General features: G+C 34.7%; 1 long non-coding RNA gene across 1 annotated transcript in view; it reads right to left on the bottom strand.

Moving 5' to 3' along the window:
- Window positions 1-235: 235 nt before the first annotated feature.
- The window catches only part of LOC150094402 (uncharacterized), a 189041-nt gene continuing 172075 nt past the window's right edge, over window positions 236-17201 (bottom strand). Inside the window, exon 4 of the long non-coding RNA XR_016550266.1 lies at window positions 236-312. This is a non-coding gene — a long non-coding RNA (uncharacterized LOC150094402). The remainder of the gene's footprint in view (window positions 313-17201) is intronic.

The raw sequence follows: 17201 nt of genomic DNA, 5'->3' as shown, positions 1-17201 counted from the left end.
TGTGTTAGATTCAGTTCAAAACGCATTTCGCTGATTTATATCGAACCATCCTACATCAAGGCACATTATTTCGTTATAATATAAAAACAAATATTCTTGAATGTCCTAAATAAAAACAACAAAACTAACTTTTCTCTAACTCACATTTTCTCAGATGCTCATGCATACGAAGTAATGACACATGACATTATTTTAACGTCAATTGCGAAATATCTGATTTCATTATCTTCAGTAACGGGACTTCTGACATCATAGACGATCTCAACAAAGTTCGTTCTAGTATATGTGCATTCTTCCTTGTATACTGTAAGTCTGAAAAAAATTTCATTTACCTAAATGAAATTAAATGTGTACGTAATTTTTACATACTATTTTCTTTATTTGATGCATGTAATATGTACATTTCAAGAAGATTTTCACGTTTAACTTTTAGAATACATAAGAAACCTACCACTTAAACAGATGAAGAGGAAAATATAAGCATCCTGGAAACAGACATGTTTCAAAAGTGTAATGAGAATATATCTTGACTCGAGGCTAGCATATTTATTATATTAAGTATTTTTGTTTAAAGGTTGTAAAATGTAACTTTAAAGCATAACACTGCATGGTATCTAGAGGCTGCTGGTTTGAATCCTATGGTAGCTTGGATGTTAGTTAAAGTGAAGTTGGAAGCCAAATTTCATTCATCACCTAGTTTCACACAACACGCCGATTGTTGGAGGTCTGAAGTGCGGTCCGAAACAGAACTTTCGCACTTCAGACCTCCAACAATCGGCGTGTTGTGTGAAATCCAGCACTTAGTTCTCTCACGATACACGTCTATTCTCTCCGCACCTACCCCCATGATAGGTTTGCAACCTCTTGTGAGTGGGATTCAAACTAAACGCAGATATTTTACCATTTAATTTCTAATTTACATTGCATGGTTTTTTTTTAGTTAAAGTTATAATTTGTTTTTGATAATTGTTGTTAACTTCATATTTTTGTTGCTTTATTAGTTGTATTTATTAAGCTTTTGCGTCATTTTCTGTTAGTAAAAAGAAATTAGACTTTTTTTTAGTTTTTCATTTATATTCTGCATTTTTCCATTTTGGTAAATTCTTTAATTAGTTCAAATATTAAATTATATAAGGCTGGATATAATGAGTTCCGTTATTTAATAACTTCAGTTATATATGTGTGTGTGGCTAATTGGATTTAAATTATTCAATATCATTAGTATCATATCCCTCGCCTCTTATTTTGTATATCCTTAAATATACTGTACTATTTAGTATATTTGCATTCCCGACCTAAGTCTCAGTAACACAATAATCTCAGGCCAAAATATATTCAACACAGCAACAAAACTCAACCCCTGTGTTCCCGATTCTCCTGCCATTGTGTGCGTAAGGATGGTGTCCATCTCGAGAATTATAAGATGGAGGACAAATGTTTTACAACAATTATGAGAAAAGATAAGTGTAAGTATGAAAAGAAACTGGCATCACGCCACAAACCAAAGATAACCTAAAAATAATCCTACTGCATTTTTTAAGGAAAAGAAAGAATGATTCTAAGGAACATGGATGGTATGCAGAATACAGCTGAAAGATATCTTTCACTGGATGAAGAAAGTCAGGTGTATGGGGGGGGGGTTACAAAAGTTGCGTGAACTACATAATTCGTCAGAAGGCTGATGGAATATTATCAGTGATGCTGAAAGAAAGTTCAGCAGAACTCGCTGCGCTTTAACTTGGCAGTATAATTTGAGTCTCAGCAGGGGGAATATTTTTACAGAGGGTGGAAAGAATAATCCCATTTTACAAGGGCGTTTCAAAGACTGATGTAATTAACTATCGACCTGTCGTATCTCTGGAGCAGTATTGAAGATTTTGGAAAAGTTAAGAGATCGCACACAAAAAAGTGTTGAGAGAAACTATTACATACTTTGCAAAGAACAGTGTGGGTTTACTAAGGGAAGGTCATGTTTAAGTAACTTTTTTATATTTTATAATACTATTTATGTATTATAATATTTATGTGTGGGAGAAGCGGATTGAATACATCGATAATTTTGGACTATGTTAAAACTTAATAGACTAACATGAAAGGTTATATAAGTATATAAGATTGGATTATAAGTTATTAGTTTAGTTAATAGTGTGACTGACTGAAAAATGTCAGAGTAATCGTGTACGGAAGATGTGAGCATGCGAGATTTAAAGTGACCATTGGTGTACCCCAAGGATCACTCCTTGTCCATCGGTATTCAAATCTTTACATTAATATTAATAACACTGAAAAGTATTTGACAGGAGAATATACAGTTATTTGTTGATGATGCAGAGATGGATTGGATAATTAAGCATGCGAATGACATGTAATACTTGCAGAATAATGTTGCTAAACTGGAATTATGGGCATGTGAAAATGGCTAACAGTTGAATGTGATTAAATAAAATTACGCACTTCACATTTATTAATTTTATATTTTCAGTTATACAATGGCATATTATAGTAGCGGATTATTCTGAAATAAAATGACAGGCTAAGGCTCTTGTAATTTTAATACAAGAGAAATTTAGGGGTCACATAGCAAATATTTCGATTACAACTCAAAGTATAATTGCAATGCTGAAATGTAACTATCATAGTAGAATAAGTAAGCTAATTTAACTCTTTAAATGGCTTTAACACAACCGCATCTGGAATAGTGAGCGCAGTTTATTATTATTACATCACACCTTCAGGGAGTTCAAAGACTGATCGAGGGAGGCCATCTACTCAAACTCTTCGCCTCACTACTCCACCAATCTTCATCATCTAACACCAACGATATCTACCGCCGACTATCAACCACTAGTACTTTCAACAGCAATCACAAACATCCATGCCCACAGCGGGATTCGAACCCGCAGCCTTTTGGCTGGAGAGCGGATACGCTAACCATTCGGCCAACCAGGCCGGCATGAGACATGAGAGGAGATTGAGAATTTGTAGACCGCAGACACTAGCACACATATCATATCAATATCATAGCGACCTGCACATTTCTCGAAGGTTAATGCAGCTCACTAGTAGATGGAAGTTTTCATTTTATGGAAGGATGACGAGAGGACATCCATCGGAAATGAAAATGAATGAAGGCAAGAATGAGGTTAGAGGCAGTGATTCGAATGGCTTCTTTGAAGTTGGTGCGTGCAGATAGTGAATGAATTAAACAGAAGATGAAGGTGCTGTGGATGTTAAGGCCCCAGGAAAATTAAAATATCAATCACCGAAACTCGCCTTCACACTGAAGTGTGGCGCTGGTGTGGTTGGCTGAGTTTGGTTAATAATATCAAAAGCTTCGTGCTAAAAATAAATTAAATCGTATTACGATGAGTTCAATAGAAGTTCCACGTTTCTTTGAAGACACTTAATAACAATTTCTTAAGTTTTTATTCTGTTATGTTACATACTGTCCTCAAATTTAATGCAATTTAAATATCGTTAAAATGGACCACACTGAGAGGAAAACGTACGTACACGAAGACCTTCACAATAGTTTCGCTTATATTCTCTGGATTCCAATCCAGGCCTATTTCTGTGCATATCATTTAAAATGAGACCCTTCAGCATGCATCTCGAATGTGTCTTGTTGCTGCTATTGTAGTGGGAAAATTTGAGTGTGTCTGTCATCACTTAAACATAACAGATGATCCTCTTGAGTTTTTTTACTATCAAAAAAAGGGACGGAAAAAATATGTAAAATCCAGTTTTTGAACAAAACAAACGCACCACACGAGAAGAGGAAACTCAAAGTAAATGGAAAAGTTATACAGGTTCACATCTTCTTACATGAAATTCGAGCTCATGTCTTTCCTATCGAGAACAAACTAAGAAACTGTGAGGCTCTCTTGACGACGCATTTTACTAAAATGAACACTGATTAGTGTTTGCATGTTAAACGCATTTTTGTTATGGACAGGATATTACTTTTTAAAAGTTAAAACCAAACAAAACATAAGTATTAAGTTTAAAGGAGATAGTAAATCCCGTATTATTCTACAAGTACGAAACTCAGATCGAAATCCAAGAGTTTCATGCCGAAGAACTATCGGCGAGTCCAAGCGTAAGTAATCACTTGGGTAGTACAACACTAGGGCAACTCGGAGCAAAGGTGGCACAAGATCCGTCACTATCCTTAATATTTTCTCATAATGTAAAACGCAGCTTCTAGGAGATGTATTACTGTTTTACATTATGATGAGAGGTCACTACCCAGACTGGTTTCGACCCTTATTGAGGTCTCATCAGTGAGTAGGTAGACCTGGAATATCAGGGTTTAAGTGAACCGAACTTACATATACCCCGACTAACGAATTGCCAAACTGGTGTACTCATATTATTACTACGATAACGAGCCAAGAGGCTATTTTTCCAGCGACATAAATTAAGTTTAAGGGAGATAGAAAATCACGTATTATTCTGCAGCCGGGTACGAAACTTGGATCGAAATCCAAGAGGATTACTTACGTTTGGACTCGCCGATAGTTCTTCGTACCCGGCTGTAGAATAATACGGGACTTACTATCTCCCTTAAACTTAATTTATGTCGCCGGAAAAATAGCCTCTTGGCTCGTTATCGTAGTTGAAACATAAGTATTATTTTATAGGGAAGTTATAGGGAACTGACACCAAAAAAAAAATGATTCGCCTCTCTCTCTCTCTCACTCTAATAGGTGAAAGTTCTTTTTCAGATGATTAATACACACGCCACATTTTCATCCCTGAAATTTGGTTTTCTTATCTTGCAATTTACAGACAAAACACTAAATAGCTTTAGTTACTTCGGCAGCCAAACCATCAGCTAGCATACTCTATTACATAATTAAATTTAGTATGTATTTCAGGATATCCTTATATGATAATCATAATAAATAAGCAGTTCTCGGTTCCCTGCAAAGGTATCATTAAAATTCATCTAAAAGAGAAGCAAGTTATAATTCTGCTCACTTTCCTTTGACTGCAATAAGTCTTGTCTCACTAAATGCCATTAGTTATTGTAAATTTTCAAAAATAAAGATATGTTAAATTCATACTAGAAACTTTAGGTAATTACTGAACGGGAAAGGAAGAGGGGGAGATGCAAGTAAACAGTGACATGGAAATGAGGTAATCAAGAGACTATTTTAAATTGGTCATCAATCTTTAGTAACGTTTCGCCTCCTTGCTTTCGGACGTCGAAATCCAATATTATGATAATGAGTGTATGTCATCTGTAAGGAATGGCGAAACTTGGTAGGACTTCTGAATTAATTATAGCAAAATGATTAATTCATAACTGAGCTAATTACCGAAGTCAAACAATGAATAATGAACATGTGTGCATGCTCAACTACCAAATGCGCGCAAGAGCTGTTTGTTCGTGTTCTACGTGCAATACTGGTAGAATAAGTGTTTTAATTAAAAGTTATGCAATTCAACGCATTCTGTGAATATTGATCTTTCCCAACTTGTGTGAAGTCTCTTTTTATGCATTCATAATTCTGAATTCTGTGCATCAATTTCAGATATCTTAGGAGATGTAAATTACAGTGTTGTTGGTAAGGCACAAAAGGCACAGGTAATTGCAGTCAAGTTTGATAATAGGCACAGTAATTCCTGCTAGTGCGAGGCTTATACCTTGGGATTATGTATTAAAATAGTAAATAACAATGTACCTTAAAACAAGAACAACTTTCAGTCCTACTGTCTATCGTTTCTCGATTAAAACGTAACTTGAATTTCTCCTAATCTATAGATAACATTAACGCATTATATCATATTAGAGTATATGCATTTCAAAGTAATTACTTTTTATCTCTTTGTAGCCTCAGTGGCTGAGTGGGCAAAGCCTAAGTTTAGTCATGGACATGTGTTGAATATGAACTGCACTGCACTAAGAATTTTGTCACTGTTTATAAAAATAAGATAATTTTCGATTCTTGATGCGACACTACTATTTTACTTACTAAGATGTGTTTGGTCTCAAGAAAAGTTTTCCGAATATTTAAACTAATCCACTCAATGGAATTACTATACGTTCTAACGGTTCTTCTGGGATGAAATTGGGTAAAATATAATAAAAATTCAAGAAATTACAGACGAAAAGTAGTAAACATACCAGAATTCGCTTTCACACTCATAACTAAAATTCTTATTTCTCAGTAACAAGTTTCTTTTTTACATGCATTTCATGCAATGCTAGTTTGGTATTCAGAAGTCTTATAAAATTTATCCAGTCATGGTAATTTTTTTAAAAAATTACGTCATTTACGAAGGCAAACCGTGTCGAAATTATACTGCTCAAAAGAATATCCCCTCAAACAAAAGAGGATATTCTTGTTAAAATTATTTCACTCTGAAATGTATAATTTATTAATATGTAATAAATATCGATTATTTAAACAATATCTCATATAAAAAGATAATGTCCATATAAATTATTTTCCTAATAGGCTCACATTTTTCTTCTCTAAATAATTTGAGGTCATATTGAACCACTGCATTGGAATTTTATTAAATGTGATATTTTTATATTCCTTAAATGAGTCGCATAGTTCAAATTTCAATTTAAGTCGGACATTTATAGTTTCTTATTCAACAGACTTCGAATCTAGTGATTATGTCTGTAAAGTGTGTATGTTGTTGTTCTTCTGGCTGATTTCGTCAAATAACAGGCTACTGATTTTGATGACACAAATAAAAATGCGCAAACAGGTGACCGAATGTATAACTTAAATCCATTCAAATGGCAAAGCCTTCTTTTTTGTAGTTTTTATGTTTAGCCAGCTTGATACTGATTTTGTAAAAGAAAATTGCCTTTACTCTTAGAAAATAAAAACAGCGGGAACTTCATTAACGACGCCAGTTTGCATCATAGTTTTGAAACCTGCGGCAAACTGACGTTTATTTAGTCACTGGTTAAGTTTCTTCCTTAAAAATGGAAGGAGTGGAATTTTTATACTTTTTTTTATCATTCTGTCCTGACAATCAATGCTTATTAATGTCGCAATTTTCTGACTTATCAGAAGCTTAATTAAATAATTTCTCTGGGTATCTGGTGGATTGTCAGGAAGTTTATTTTATTTAAAGATATTTCTTTGTCTTTTGATTCAATCTAGTTTCTTTCTGTCTCTATTTTTCCCTCATTACTTTCTTCTTTAAGAAAGAATTAATATTTTATTACTTCGAAGAAAAACGTGTTGACACATTCTGCTTGGAAGTTCATTTTTAAAATGACAGGCACTAACTTGGTTTATAAAAAACAGCCCGCTAAATGAACAGCGTTTATTATCAATCTGTAATAAGTCACTAGCATCCGGAAGTGTTGTTATACGTAATGAAATTATTATTTGATTAATTAATATTCTAATAGATTAGCAGGCCTTTTATAATAATGCCAAGTTTTATAATCAAGGCCAGTCGTGAGGAAGACAATGCAAATCGGTATGCTGGCAAATTTTATGTAAGCAGCTTGTTTATCTTGCCATTTGTTAACTAACAAATGATTTTTCCCTTTTTGAAATAAAAATCAGTTCAAAAACGTTTTTTAGTAGTAGTTTGGTCAGAGATTGTCATATTATTTTTACCGACATTCAAATGGAATATTTTCCTCTAAAGAGCTACAGTTGACTCGATACTTAAAAACAACATTTGTATTTATTTATTTATCTTTTTTTTGCAGTTTTAAGACCTTCTTATTAAACTTCGGAAGATTGCAGAAATCAGACAATAAAAATAATAATTCTGTTTGTACAGCGGTTTTGAGGCAAGCTCTATATTTATTCAAGAAACTACTGTATAAGGTTGTCTTAAGCATACTTTAAAAACATCTTTATCTTACTTTGGATTTAAGCCTAAAGCCTTTCGCAGTAAACAAAATAATGACATAAAAAGTCAACGCATTTGATCAAGATGAATAGCTGGATTCAATATACAGTAATTAAGAACGATGGATATATATGTCCCCCCCCAGGTTTCTTGCAGCAGTAAAAAAGCCTTGGAATTAATATTATTCAAATTTTATTCCATTGCTTTTATTATACCTATTTTTACTGTTTTCAGTAATAACCAAAGCCATGTATGCGTAGCCAAGTAAGTATAGTAGATCATCGTTAGAGTATACTCATTATTTTCATGGTGCAATTTGTCATATTTATCATTAGTGTGCAGAAGCAGAAAAAGTATTTCGAAACAGGAGATGTAGCACATCACATCACAAATAACACAACTCTCAAAATGTAAGCGGTAGTGACCTTCAAATAATATTAAACGTATTAAATTATTCACCCATTTTGTCTGAAGATCGAAAACCGCTCTCAATTTCGAATGAGCCCATCTAACTCACTTTACGTCTGAAAGTCCTTATAAAGGTTATTTGCATACTAGATTCAACCCAGAACTTTCCAACCAAAGGGGGATCGTCGATACCTACTGAGTTATATTTTATCTTTCCTGTTAACTATATTACAGGTAGATACTTAACCAGTCTATTAAAAATAGATCAAACTTATACTTTCTCACCAGTTGGTGAAAATCAACTGTTGATACAGTTGATAAGCAGCTGAACAATCAATCGTTTTTTGTATCTTGGCATCTTTGAATTCAAACTTTTTTTGAATTCAAAGCAATAAAAGAATTGAGTTAGGATGTTTTAAAGTCTCTTCCCCAGTAAGTAATAGCATAAATTTGGTTTACAGTTTTTAGTAATATTCAAGAACCATCAAATCCGTCCTAAATTTCCTACCATCCAACTTTTTCATTTCAGGTTCCTGATGTTTACAAAAACTGTCAAATTCTACGCTTTCATTGGTCTTGCCAGATATTTTAGGGAGGGATTAGGGATATATAGGGTACTGCATTTTTTGTTGTGTGTTGTTTGTCAAACATGAGAAAGATGAAAGTGATCAGTTTTGGGAAACAATGCATTTTTGCACACTCCTATTAGCTGATAATCATTTTCTAAATTAATTACAATAAACTAAAACTGTCATCAATAATAATCATCATCACTGAAAGAAAATCAAATCAAATTCAGACAATGATTGATCGTAGAGTACCACCCTGGCTTCCGAATCGGCATATATCAAGCTCAGGCAGATGGCTTTTACCTATTATTACGTATTATATGTTAATACGTGAATATTTTGAGTATGTACCTGTCCTGGGATGGATATATGCCGATATATTGCAGAAGTCAGTGTTACAAAATCACAAACATTTCACTTTTGATAAGTTTGGAAATTAATACAAACAGAGAACTAAATAAATAAACACGTGAAAAAAATTTATTGACGCTTGTATCAGCGTTCACCATACAATCTAACTCGTAGTTTTTTCATCCGTCCCCAAAAAACTGATTCCGCTGCGAAAATTGAATTATTTCTTTGAAAGAATAGTTTGACGACTCGCTTACGTATTTATTTTTTATCCGCTGTTAAGTGCAGCCATCACTAAAACACAAGTGTCACCCAGATAGCGAACATTAAGTGATAATCGCTAAGGTTGTAGTATGGTCTGACTTTCATTTCTCTCTTGTCGAGATGGTTAATGTTACTCGAGCGTTCAGTCATTCATCTTTTTGCAGACAGCTTGCGAGAGAAATTGCGTTTGGATTTTCCCCCTTCAGACAACGTTGTATCATGGAACTGGGAGAGAAGGAAATGTACTGCGTCTTTGAGAAAGGACAGCCTTCGAAGGCTGAAAGACAAGACAGTTACTCCTTCAGGTCGCCTTAGCTGTAAACGTAACTCAACCTATTTTATGAATAAATCATCATGTGTGTGTGCGTGTGTGTGCGTGTAGGATGAAGTAGAGGACACGAAGCAAAAATGCCAAAGGCTGCTCCAGTATGTATGGCATGGAATCCGCGTGTTACTGCAGGACAATGCCAGCACGTGAAGATGCGTGCTTACTTGATAAAGTCGCAACATATACAATGTTAGTGTAGGGATGAGAATGTCCCTCATGATTTTTTTACTTCTTTATGCTTTACTGATTTGCTATGTTTCCATTTCACTCCTATTATTAGCATTGCTGTTCGTTTTCTCCAGCTCCCTTTTCTTACATATTTCCCTCCTCAAGTTACTTTTATTTTTGTCTTTATTTCCTCTGATAAGTTTTATTTTCCTACTTGATGTTCTTGTTTATATAATAACATAGTTTATTTTTCTTTTAATAAGCCCAATGTGACGTATTGCTTCAACTTTATATGCATTATCGTCAGAAATCCGAAACCGTACAGCTTTTTGTATTAGTCCTTAACACCATTAACAGGAATGTAAAGACTACCTTAACATTTTAAATTATTCTAATTTGGGAAAAAAAAAAAAAAAAAAACGAAATATCTTAGTGGCGAACTGCAATTCATTTATTTATTTATAAAGTTTATTATTATTTTTTTTTCCACTGACGAGACCTCAATAAAGGTCGAAACCGGTATGGGTAGTGACCCTTCCTTTAATGCATAGCAGTATACATGTCCGCAAGGAGATGTGCTGTGCATTATGGGAGATACTGAGACAAGGGGTTGAGCGCTTGATCCACCTTTGCTGAGATTTTTCAGGTGTTGTACTACCTTACCTCAGTCCTGAAGATATTTTCAGGCGCAAACTTTGTTTGTTCACATTTGATAAAGGATTAAACTAAATTTATTATACACTAAAGTGTTTTTTTTTTTTAAGTCAGCATCCATTTGTTAAGTAGAGAAATAGATTTTACCATTAACTTTGAATCTAAAGAAAATATGCAGCTGCTAAGACTAAGTAACCTTTGATTACTGAAGGTTGAAGAAAAGTATTTTCGTGTTTAAGTCAAACGAAAACCAGATCTTACTCAATCCAAGTTCACAATCTTCAATAAACGCTGTAGCCCCAATTTACAATCTCTACGGACCTCTACTTGCAAACTAACGATTCTATCTGTTTGCCTTGGAGATTTATTTCTACATTCTTTTCCCTACTCTGTTTACATTGAAACCGCATTGCAAACAAAAGCAGAAAACTTATTTTCAAAGCAATTTGCTCTCTTTCATTACCGCAACAAAACCCTCAGCTCTAGTGAGTGCCGAGGGTGAGCGACTCATTAGTTTAAGTGGAAGAAGAGAAAGAGCTGCGATGCATTAATTATAAAGCTGACAGTCAACAGGTATTTAATCTTCAACCTCAGAATAGGAAGCGTTCCTCCCTCAAAACTGCCACCATCTTTGCTACTTGTAGATCCTATTAACTTACGTAATAAATCGTCATCCTGTAATTTGTGATCTTAGGTTACATCAACGATCTTAAAGTTAAAATTACCTAGGATATCTCAGTAGGATGCGAGTTTATTCATTCGGTTTTAATGGGGTGTGTGGTTTGTTGTTATGATTTCAATTTTTTAACCACCAAGAGAGGTGACAGTTATATAGGGAAAATACAAATATTCAAATAAGTATTGAATAGATATGAACAGAATCATATATTTAATGACTATTCATCAACAGAACAGAATAATCGCAGTGTTGCAAGATGTTAGGAAGCTCCGTAGCTCATTTCCGCTCTGGGCTGCGCATCATACGGGGGGTAACAGGGTATACACTTAGAAAATGGGGATTTTCAACTGGCAATATAGGAAAATCGGCCAAGAGAACACGCAATTAGCAAACTTAGTGGCGTTAGTTTCTGCGCTGTTAAAATTCAAATAACCCGACCCACTAGCAGAGGAGGGTGATAATACAAATTGTGATACAAAAAGAAATGTTTAAGAAAATCCTACCGACATTTAGTGATTAAACACGAACTACCTTACTTTGTCCAGCTTATATAAATAGGGGAAAAAAGGTCATATTAGGCGAGGGAAAAAAATAAAAAAACATGAAAATAACCGATATTATCGAGTGTTGCAGATCAATCAGCAGAGTAATTAATAATTTACCAACCTGGTTGACAGATTGGTTAGCCTGTTATCCAACCAACAAGTCACAGTTCATTCTTTAGGAAGGAGGATGCAGTTCATCCTCCTTCTTTAGGAAGGAGGATGAACTGCATCATCCCACTTATTTGAGTTCAGAAGTGACCTTGAAACATTAAATGTTTGCTCTCTACAGCAGGGTTTACAAAATATGTAAAAATACAAAAAGATATAAAATTAATGAAAAAATTTAAAGAAAATCCTTAGCCCATCCACGCCATAAATGTGTACAGTAGGCTTAAAAAATTCGTTCATGGGACAAAAATTTATTAGACGTCTCGTTTTATTTAAGGCATGGTTCATTTCACCGATGGTTTCTGAAGAGCATGTTTGTGTGGCTGGAGGAGAAGAATAAATTATTTCATACTAATGAACATCCATTTTTTTCAATATTAGGAGATAACTATTGGATACTCGAATCGACAGGAGATAAACGAAAATATTTTAAATTTCTATTTAAGGTTAAACGAATCTCCAAGATCTAAGGAAAACCACATTTGAGAGGAATTAAATAAGTAATCGTAATTAAGCATCTCTATATAATTTTAAGCCGAGATAATGATATAATAATAGCTACTAACGCATGGGTTGAAATATTCAACATGTTCAAACTAATTTAGCGGTAGGTAAAAATCAAATAGATGAAGTTTTACTAGGGGTCGGCCACTATGACGAAATATGCCCACTATCTATAAAATATTAGTCAAGTGTATATCTGCTAATCGCATATGCTCCAGTGATTTATCTGTTTTGGAGATGAAAAATCCTGTAACTTCCATATGAAACAGATTAACTTATAATCAACTGAAACACTCTTGTAAAGGTTGGGCTGTTAACGGGATTTCCATGCGAAGGGGACATCACCTGCAGCACTGGCAGGTTGATTGAAATCTTAATACCGTTCTGGCGAAATCTTTCTTTTTTTTACCCATCAGGATGAAGGCCGAAAACCCACTCTGCATGGATATAACCTCGTGTGAATTTTATTCAGAATACCACAATCTGGTTGATGACGATAGTCATCCTATCAGTAGATACAAAAAATAAACATCCTGGAATAAACTTAACTTGGATACGAGATAGTATAGATGTACAGGACAAGTAGAAATCAAAGAGATTAAAAAAAAAAACTCCCAAATTTCTTTCATCATCAAAAGTCAAACATCCTCACTTTAGCTTTTCAGTCATCTACCGGATTCCTCGCTCTTGTGTCTTATCTTACTTAGCACTCTCCGGAAGATCTTTGTCCTTGTGAAGACTAGCAAATTTATATCAAGTATCATGAAGGTGAAAAATTTAGCCTTTGCTGAACATGCCATTTCTAGTAGGCATAGAGTCCTATGGGGGGGGGGGAACTACATGAAGATCAGATTCCTTATGGAACGTCTTTATAAAGAAAAGGGTAATTATTACATCATGTAAAATTTATTTCATGGCTTACCTATTCTTATCCTCCTAATAGGAAACAATGGTCAATTCTAAAAGTACCTTTTTAAATTATGTTTGACCGTTTATAATCTTAATAAAACAATTGAAGCAATTTTTGAGATATTTTTGTTAATTTGAATATCGCGTTTTTTTTTTATATTTTTATTGTACTGAAGATGCCTTTGATACATGGAGCGAAAATCTTACATTAAAATATTTTATTTAACGTAAACTTTATTCAGAATCAGTAATTATGTTCCCTTTACGTTCCAATAATGCAATAATAAATCATTACAATAGAATAGAAATATCATATTCTGATTTACGTATTTGTTTCAGTCGTTTTAAATAAAAGCACGGCGCTATTTACTGAACTGATCACTTTTTTAACTCCTTCTCCCAAGTAAGCAAAACAGTTAAGTTTGCGCCTGAACGTAGTTCAAGCCTAAAGGTAGTGCAACACCAGGGCAACTCGTTGTAAAGGTGGATAAAGATCTGATCACTATTCTTAGTATTTCCCATAATGTAAAACACATCTCACTAAGAGATGTATACTGTTATACTTATGGGTGGGGGTCACTACCCAGACCGGTTTCAACCTTTTTTTGAGGTCTCCTCAGTGAGTAGCTAGACCCTGAAATATACAGGGTGTTCGGGATAAATTTGACAGTTTCGTAAGGAAAAAGAAAATCTTCTTTGTATCTATTAAATTTAATGAATTGACAAAAAAACATTACAGGCAGAGTTAATTACAATACTATCAACAAGATTTACTCAAAATAACCACCATTAGCATCGATCACAGCTTCAATTCTGCTTCGGAACTTCGAACAAGCTGATGCTACAGTCTCCCTGGGAAGGGCCGCAAAAACTGTTTTAATTTTATCCATTAACTGGGCTTTTGTATTACTGGAAGTGCGATTGGTGTCTTTTTCAACTGCGCCCCATACAAAATAATCCATGGGGTTAAGGTCTGGGGAGTTTGGAGGCCAAACATTTGGACTGGTGAAGTCGTAGAAATTTTCAGACAACCATTTTTGACTTTTCCCAGAGGTGTGGCAAGGGGCCGAATCCTGCTGCCATACATACGGCCTACCATTGGCTACCCTTGTTATCCAGGGCTTGACTACAGTTAGCAACTCCACGAACAAAGCCCGAATTCCAATGCCAGGGTTCTTCAACACCTGTTCCTGCAGATTTGCGAGGAATTCTGCTGTACGAACGCAATCAGATCGTCTGCTAGGGATCTTTCTTCTTGCTACATCCTCGTAGTCACCATTGCAAGTCTCTAGTTCATGCCTGATTGTTTTTACTGTATTCAGGGAGCATTGGGCAGCAGTCGTAATATCCTTATTTTGATGGCGGGCACGAATCATCATGATACAAGTTATTCTCTTCCATGATTCAGGTGGGTTCCAGCTATCCATCCTTTCTGACATCTTGTATATGAATGAAGAAGGGTCCAAACTTTTAAATGAAGAGAAGTGTGTGTTAATACATGTAACTTACGGAAAAATATAATTAATTATAAATATGTCAAATTTATCCCGAACACCCTGTATATTTCAGGGTCTAGTATGTATGTATGTGTGTGTGTGTGTGTGTGTATATATATATATATATATATATATACACACACACACACAGGGTGGTTCAAAATTCCACGTACAAACTTTGAAGAGAGGTAGATATCATCAAAATCAACCATATTCACATAGGAAAGCATGGTCTCTTGCCCGGAAATACCACCGGAAGGTACTAACAGGGACACAAAGATACAGAAATAACACAAGTCAGTAAGCAGTGTTAAAAAACTTTATTAGGCGTAACTGAACAGTTCAACAGTAGTTGGATACATAATATGGTAAACGAGGTGCATGTCTGCCATCTCGGCGTGCGTAAAACGACGCATGCTCTTCGTACGGCGTCGGAAGCTTCAATGAGGAAGTCCTAATTGGTCACCTGGAGCTCAGGCGAACAGCGCCACCTATCACTTTCGGGTGGCGTTTCCAGTCATGCTTTTCTATGTGAATATGGTTGATTTGGATGTTCTCTACCTCCCCCTCAAAGTTTGTACGTGAAATTTTTAACTACCCTGTATATATAAGTAAATGGCATTCTTCCTTTCAGCAGTGGTATTACAGATCAAGTAATAAATTACTTTACCAAAAGCAAGAAAAGGAGCCATTTTACCACATCAGATTCGTTTGCTCTTAGGGTTCCAAACAAATAACATTTTTTGTATAAATTCAAATGGTAGCATCTAGAAGAAATTTTATGTTTACTGTTTATATCATGTTTATAGACTTTATTAAATTTGTTGAGTTGATATCGGTTGATATTGCAATACTTTTTCATTAACTATGTTAATGAAAAAGTACTGCATACAGTGAACTATGATGCTAATTTCTTTTGTTTATCCAATTTAGGTTCAAGCACTTTTCAATCCAGTTATTAATATAAAACTGTTAATTCAGCGAGTTTTCCAACCTGGGTTCAGCTGTGTAGCATTACAATCCAAATAATGGAGGCAAACATTCCATTTTATTTCCATTTCTTCTTCTGCCCTACTGACACGGGATTCTTTTTTTTCTTCTCTTTCATCGTTCTCTCTCTTTTCTTCCCAGTTGAATGGGTTGTATGGTCATTTCCTTCTTCTTTCTCCTGATGTCTGTGCTGTGTTATCGAAAAGCTGTGAACTTTCTATCGCTAACTTCTACTCTGAACATTCTTGGGATACAAAGCTACATTAAGATCTGTCTCAGTTCTCTCGTGGCAACGTAGGCTGCGACAACAGTAGCGCCACATATCCTGTCAAATCAATAAGTCAACTAACTCACAAAGATCATCACAGAAGAAACATCAGATATAAATAGCTTAGTGAATGTGACACAAAGGTCATGTGGAAGCCGGGTACAGTCAACGGAAACGAGGTTAAAACAGGAGACAAACACCAGTGTGTGATGTAAAGGTCAGATGGAAACTACGTTAAGAGACCATGCAAACGGTTTACACGAATGGTAAACACTGCTGACAAAAAGAATCCGATGGTGTCGGGTACATCCGTGGTCGTTTTTCCCCCTTCAGCAATAAGTGAGAATGCCTTCTAGAATATTTCGTGAATAACATAGAAGTGAAATCTTTGTTTCATCTGTTACTGAACACTTAAAGATACTATTCCCTAACGTCGACTAAATAAGAAAAAATAAAATAAATATTCCATTTCTAGATATTATTCTAGGAACATTTCTATGTTATTCCTCTAAATAAATATTATTTTTATGGCTGTTTAGCCTATTTTTGTTTAGGAGTACCCCTTTTTTATAATGTCATTGGCTTTTTATACAAATTTTAGGGCATTACTTATGTTTTATGTGGACAGATATATGAAGATATAGGAAAACCTTTCCAACCTCCCTTCCATTCAGTCATACTTCCTTCCTTCAACAATGAATATATATCGCCATAAGCCGAGATGCCACTGAAAAAGATGACAGCCAGCAACACATCCCACAAAGGCATGTCCGGTTTTTCTTCCTATACATTCTTCATATATCTGTCCATATAAAATATAAGTAATGCCCTAAAATTTGAGTAAAAAAGCCAATGACATTATAAAAGAGGGGTACTCCTAAACAAAAATAGGCTAAATAGCTATAAAATAATATTCCATTTCTTTTTTGATAGCACTTTGAATTATATTTCATAACATAATTATGAATAATTCATAATTATGTTATGGAACTTTGTATAACATAATATAAAAAGCAGAGAGAGAGAGAGAGCACACACTTCGAAGTTGTTTTTGAGTA

The sequence above is a fragment of the Typopeltis vanoorti genome, chromosome 22 (genome assembly GCF_054136105.1).
Source record: "Typopeltis vanoorti isolate ZY-2024b chromosome 22, IOZ_Tvanoo_1.0, whole genome shotgun sequence".
NCBI lineage: Eukaryota > Metazoa > Arthropoda > Arachnida > Uropygi > Thelyphonidae > Typopeltis > Typopeltis vanoorti.
This window is presented reverse-complemented; position numbering and strand designations above follow the sequence as displayed.